Raw genomic sequence first — 6,787 nt, forward strand, 5'->3', positions numbered from 1 at the left:
ATTAAGAAAATCTTTATTTAAGGGTGAAGATGTTTCTCACAAAATCGTTGCCCCAATGCATCATTGAAATTCAAGCTGGAAAGATGATTTTAATATATCACTTGTACATTTTGTATTGCTCTTCTGGTGACAATGTAGTTTGTTTTTGTCAATTACCCTTTTAATAATAGGGTAAAGAAAATTAAGTGGATTTTTTAAAGAAAACTATACTGTCAATATACTATTAAAACAAATTAAAATGGTAAAAGTTATTGTACTTTAAGTAAAAATAAAAGAGCAAAAATATCAATCCCAGTTTTGATTACTTAAATTAACAAAAAAAATGCATATAGCAAAGGATAGTTTCAATCTGCCTACCTCTGGGTTATGGGCCCAGCATGCTTCCATTGCAGTACTCTGCTGCACATGTAAGTGCAAGAGATCCTGAAGCACTCAGTCATCATGGGAAAGTACCAATGTGTTTCTTCGTTGGTTGATGGAAGAAACATCTTACAAAAACTCTCCAGATTATTGACTTTTTAAAGTTTTTCTAGGAAACGTTCTAGATGTATGCTTATTAGCCTTTGTCAGAATATACTTTTTGCAAAGTGTCTCTGTGGCGCAATCGGTTAGTGTGTCCGGCTACTAACCAAAAGGTTGGTGGTTCAATCCCACCCAGGGACGTAATTGACCTTATCAGATTTTGGTGATCTTTAAGTAGACAAGTCAAAATTTCAAACCCCCTGTTATGGTGTAGGGTACCTGGCCTTCTCTGATGTAATCAGAGTTAGATTTGATTCATTGATTTTATAAAAACAGCTAGGAAGCACAATTTAGCAGTGGGTTGCAGAGAAAAAGAAATATGCTGGCAAAAAAAAATCCAATTGAGTGATTAAATAGATCTTCATTTTCTGGCTTTATTTTTATGCTAACAAATCAGTTCTCTGAAAAGTGTCCACAAAGCCAAGTCTCTGATTAACACCTTTGTAGGGATGGTTTTTCACCTATTACTAAATTAAACTTGCTTCATTGGAAAGGCAGCAAGATGCATCCTCATTTCAATGTCTACTGAAATAATACAGGTTGACACCAAGAAACATTAACGCCACTGCATCCTTGCTGCTTTCTCATGTAGAAGTTTGTTTAATGTGAAAACAAGGTGATATCTAATTAGCACACAGGTAAGGAATTAAGAAAATCTTTATTTAAGGGTGAAGATGTTTCTCACAAAATCGTTGCCCCAATGCATCATTGAAATTCAAGCTGGAAAGATGATTTTAATATATCACTTGTACATTTTGTATTGCTCTTCTGGTGACAATGTAGTTTGTTTTTGTCAATTACCCTTTTAATAATAGGGTAAAGAAAATTAAGTGGATTTTTTAAAGAAAACTATACTGTCAATATACTATTAAAACAAATTAAAATGGTAAAAGTTATTGTACTTTAAGTAAAAATAAAAGAGCAAAAATATCAATCCCAGTTTTGATTACTTAAATTAACAAAAAAAATGCATATAGCAAAGGATCGTTTCAATCTGCCTACCTCTGGGTTATGGGCCCAGCATGCTTCCATTGCAGTACTCTGCTGCACATGTAAGTGCAAGAGATCCTGAAGCACTCAGTCATCATGGGAAAGTACCAATGTGTTTCTTTGTTGGTTGATGGAAGAAACATCTTACAAAAACTCTCCAGATTATTAACTTTTTAAAGTTTTTCTAGGAAACGTTCTAGATGTATGCTTATTAGCCTTTGTCAGTATGTACTTTTTGTAAAGAGTCTCTGTGGCGCAATCGGTTAGTGTGTCCGGCTACTAACCAAAAGGTTGGTGGTTCAATCCCACCCAGGGACGTAATTGACCTTGTTATCAGATTTTGGTGATCTTTAAGTAGACAAGTCAAAATTTCAAACCCCCTGTTATGGTGTAGGGTACCTGGCCTTCTCTGATGTAATCAGAGTTAGATTTGATTCATTGATTTTATAAAAACAGCTAGGAAGCACAATTTAGCAGTGGGTTGCAGAGAAAAAGAAATATGCTGGCAAAAAAAAATCCAATTGAGTGATTAAACAGCTCTTCATTTTCTGGCTTTATTTTTATGCTAACAAATTTGTTCTCTGAAAAGTGTCCACAAAGCCAAGTCTCTGATTAACACCTTTGTAGGGATGGTTTTTCACCTATTACTAAATTAAACTTGCTTCATTGGAAAGGCAGCAAGATGCATCCTCATTTCAATGTCTACTGAAATAATACAGGTTGACACCAGGAAACATTAACGCCACTGCATCCTTGCTGCTTTCTCATGTAGAAGTCTGTTTAATGTGAAAACAAGGTGATATCTAATTAGCACACAGGTAAGGAATTAAGAAAATCTTTATTTAAGGGTGAAGATGTTTCTCACAAAATCGTTGCCCCAATGCATCATTGAAATTCAAGCTGGAAAGATGATTTTAATATATCACTTGTACATTTTGTATTGCTCTTCTGGTGACAATGTAGTTTGTTTTTGTCAATTACCCTTTTAATAATAGGGTAAAGAAAATTAAGTGGATTTTTTAAAGAAAACTATACTGTCAATATACTATTAAAACAAATTAAAATGGTAAAAGTTATTGTACTTTAAGTAAAAATAAAAGAGCAAAAATATCAATCCCAGTTTTGATTACTTAAATTAACAAAAAAAAATGCATATAGCAAAGGATAGTTTCAATCTGCCTACCTCTGGGTTATGGGCCCAGCATGCTTCCATTGCAGTACTCTGCTGCACATGTAAGTGCAAGAGATCCTGAAGCACTCAGTCATCATGGGAAAGTACCAATGTGTTTCTTTGTTGGTTGATGGAAGAAACATCTTACAAAAACTCTCCAGATTATTGACTTTTTAAAGTTTTTCTAGGAAACGTTCTAGATGTATGCTTATTAGCCTTTGTCAGTATGTACTTTTCGCAAAGTGTCTCTGTGGCGCAATCAGTTAGTGTGTCCGGCTACTAACCAAAAGGTTGGTGGTTCAGTCCCAACCAGGGACGTTATTGACCTTGTTATCAGATTTTGGTGATCTTTAAGTAGACAAGTCAAAATTTCAAACCCCCTGTTATGGTGTAAGGTACCTGGCCTTCTCTGATGTAATCAGAGTTAGATTTGATTCATTGATTTTATAAAAACAGCTAGGAAGCACAATTTAGCAGTGGGTTGCAGAGAAAAAGAAATATGCTGGCAAAAAAAAATCCAATTGAGTGATTAAACAGCTCTTCATTTTCTGGCTTTATTTTTATGCTAACAAATTTGTTCTCTGAAAAGTGTCCACAAAGCCAAGTCTCTGATTAACACCTTTGTAGGGATGGTTTTTCACCTATTACTAAATTAAACTTGCTTCATTGGAAAGGCAGCAAGATGCATCCTCATTTCAATGTCTACTGAAATAATACAGGTTGACACCAGGAAACATTAACGCCACTGCATCCTTGCTGCTTTCTCATGTAGAAGTCTGTTTAATGTGAAAACAAGGTGATATCTAATTAGCACACAGGTAAGGAATTAAGAAAATCTTTATTTAAGGGTGAAGATGTTTCTCACAAAATCGTTGCCCCAATGCATCATTGAAATTCAAGCTGGAAAGATGATTTTAATATATCACTTGTACATTTTGTATTGCTCTTCTGGTGACAATGTAGTTTGTTTTTGTCAATTACCCTTTTAATAATAGGGTAAAGAAAATTAAGTGGATTTTTTAAAGAAAACTATACTGTCAATATACTATTAAAACAAATTAAAATGGTAAAAGTTATTGTACTTTAAGTAAAAATGAAAGAGCAAAAATATCAATCCCAGTTTTGATTACTTAAATTAACAAAAAAAATGCATATAGCAAAGGATAGTTTCAATCTGCCTACCTCTGGGTTATGGGCCCAGCATGCTTCCATTGCAGTAGACTGCTGCACATGTAAGTGCAAGAGATCCTGAAGCACTCAGTCATCATGGGAAAGTACCAATGTGTTTCTTCGTTGGTTGATGGAAGAAACATCTTACAAAAACTCTCCAGATTATTGACTTTTTAAAGTTTTTCAGGAAACGTTCTAGATGTATGCTTATTAGCCTTTGTCAGTAAGTTCTTTTTGCAAAGGGTCTCTGTGGTGCAATCGGTTAGTGTGTCTGGCTACTAACCAAAAGGTTGGTGGTTCAATCCCACCCAGGGACGTAATTGACCTTGTTATCAGATTTTGGTGATCTTTAAGTAGACAAGTCAAAATTTCAAATCCCCTGTTATGGTGTAGGGTACCTGGCCTTCTCTGATGCAATCAGAGTTAGATTTGATTCATTGATTTTATAAAAACAGCTAGGAAGCACAATTTAGCAGTGGGTTGCAGAGAAAAAGAAATATGCTGGCAAAAAAAAAAAATCCAATTGAGTGATTAAACAGCTCTTCATTTTCTGGCTTTATTTTTATGCTAACAAATTTGTTCTCTGAAAAATGTCCACAAAGCCAAGTCTCTGATTAACACCTTTGTAGGGATGGTTTTTCACCTATTACTAAATTAAACTTGCTTTATTGGAAAGGCAGCAAGATGCATCCTCATTTCAATGTCTACTGAAATAATACAGGTTGACACCAGGAAACATTAACGCCACTGCATCCTTGCTGCTTTCTCATGTAGAAGTCTGTTTAATGTGAAAACAAGGTGATATCTAATTAGCACACAGGTAAGGAATTAAGAAAATCTTTATTTAAGGGTGAAGATGTTTCTCACAAAATCGTTGCCCCAATGCATCATTGAAATTCAAGCTGGAAAGATGATTTTAATATATCACTTGTACATTTTGTATTGCTCTTCTGGTGACAATGTAGTTTGTTTTTGTCAAATACCCTTTTAATAATAGGGTAAAGAAAATTAAGTGGATTTTTTAAAGAAAACTATACTGTCAATATACTATTAAAACAAATTAAAATGGTAAAAGTTATTGTACTTTAAGTAAAAATAAAAAAGCAAAAATATCAATCCCAGTTTTGATTACTTAAATTAACAAAAAAAAATGCATATAGCAAAGGATAGTTTCAATCTGCCTACCTCTGGGTTATGGGCCCAGCATGCTTCCATTGCAGTACTCTGCTGCACATGTAAGTGCAAGAGATCCTGAAGCACTCAGTCATCATGGGAAAGTACCAATGTGTTTCTTTGTTGGTTGATGGAAGAAACATCTTACAAAAACTCTCCAGATTATTGACTTTTTAAAGTTTTTCTAGGAAACGTTCTAGATGTATGCTTATTAGCCTTTGTCAGTATGTACTTTTTGCAAAGTGTCTCTGTGGCGCAATCAGTTAGTGTGTCCAGCTACTAACCAAAAGGTTGGTGGTTCAATCCCAACCAGGGACGTAATTGACCTTGTTATCAGATTTTGGTGATCTTTAAGTAGACAAGTCAAAATTTCAAACCCCCTGTTATGGTGTAGGGTACCTGGCCTTCTCTGATGTAATCAGAGTTAGATTTGATTCATTGATTTTATAAAAAAAGCTAGGAAGCACAATTTAGCAGTGGGTTGCAGAGAAAAAGAAATATGCTGGCAAATAAAAATCCAATTGAGTGATTAAACAGCTCTTCATTTTCTGGCTTTATTTTTATGCTAACAAATTTGTTCTCTGAAAAGTGTCCACAAAGCCAAGTCTCTGATTAACACCTTTGTAGGGATGGTTTTTCACCTATTACTAAATTAAACTTGCTTCATTGGAAAGGCAGCAAGATGCATCCTCATTTCAATGTCTACTGAAATAATACAGGTTGACACCAGGAAACATTAACGCCACTGCATCCTTGCTGCTTTCTCATGTAGAAGTCTGTTTAATGTGAAAACAAGGTGATATCTAATTAGCACACAGGTAAGGAATTAAGAAAATCTGTATTTAAGGGTGAAGATGTTTCTCACAAAATTGTTGCCCCAATGCATCATTGAAATTCAAGCTGGAAAGATGATTTTAATATATCACTTGTACATTTTGTATTGCTCTTCTGGTGACAATGTAGTTTGTTTTTGTCAATTACCCTTTTAATAATAGGGTAAAGAAAATTAAGTGGATTTTTTAAAGAAAACTATACTGTCAATATACTATTAAAACAAATTAAAATGGTAAAAGTTATTGTACTTTAAGTAAAAATAAAAGAGCAAAAATATCAATCCCAGTTTTGATTACTTAAATTAACAAAAAAAAATGCATATAGCAAAGGATAGTTTCAATCTGCCTACCTCTGGGTTATGGGCCCAGCATGCTTCCATTGCAGTACACTGCTGCACATGTAAGTGCAAGAGATCCTGAAGCACTCAGTCATCATGGGAAAGTACCAATGTGTTTCTTCGTTGGTTGATGGAAGAAACATCTTACAAAAACTCTCCAGATTATTGACTTTTTAAAGTTTTTCTAGGAAACGTTCTCAGCTCTTCATTTTCTGGCTTTATTTTTATGCTAACAAATTTGTTCTCTGAAAAGTGTCCACAAAGCCAAGTCTCTGATTAACACCTTTGTAGGGATGGTTTTTCACCTATTACTAAATTAAACTTGCTTCATTGGAAAGGCAGCAAGATGCATCCTCATTTCAATGTCTACTGAAATAATACAGGTTGACACCAGGAAACATTAACGCCACTGCATCCTTGCTGCTTTCTCATATAGAAGTCTGTTTAATGTAGCCCTGAATTTTCCAATGCCTATCTCTTTGCAAAAGAGAGATATTGGCAAGGAAAAGCTGTATTGAACCTTTGCATTTTTCTCCCAAACGAAGGACACTAGAATGAAAATTTTAAAGCCTCCTGTTAGTGCTTCATCT

At 34.6% G+C, this 6,787-nt stretch overlaps 3 non-coding genes across 3 annotated transcripts; all 3 read left to right on the plus strand.

Moving 5' to 3' along the window:
• Positions 1–589: 589 nt before the first annotated feature.
• Positions 590–663, plus strand: TRNAS-ACU (transfer RNA serine (anticodon ACU)). Its single transcript has one exon. It is a non-coding gene; the product is annotated as a tRNA-Ser (tRNA).
• A 1,093-nt stretch (positions 664–1,756) lies between these two features.
• Positions 1,757–1,830, plus strand: TRNAS-ACU (transfer RNA serine (anticodon ACU)). Its single transcript has one exon. It is a non-coding gene; the product is annotated as a tRNA-Ser (tRNA).
• Positions 1,831–4,096: 2,266 nt separating this feature from the next.
• On the plus strand, positions 4,097–4,170 carry TRNAS-ACU (transfer RNA serine (anticodon ACU)). The gene has a single exon. It is a non-coding gene; the product is annotated as a tRNA-Ser (tRNA).
• Positions 4,171–6,787: the final 2,617 nt, after the last annotated feature.

This window comes from Pseudophryne corroboree, chromosome 8 (assembly GCF_028390025.1).
Source record: "Pseudophryne corroboree isolate aPseCor3 chromosome 8, aPseCor3.hap2, whole genome shotgun sequence".
In the NCBI taxonomy this organism is placed as follows: Eukaryota; Metazoa; Chordata; class Amphibia; order Anura; family Myobatrachidae; genus Pseudophryne; species Pseudophryne corroboree.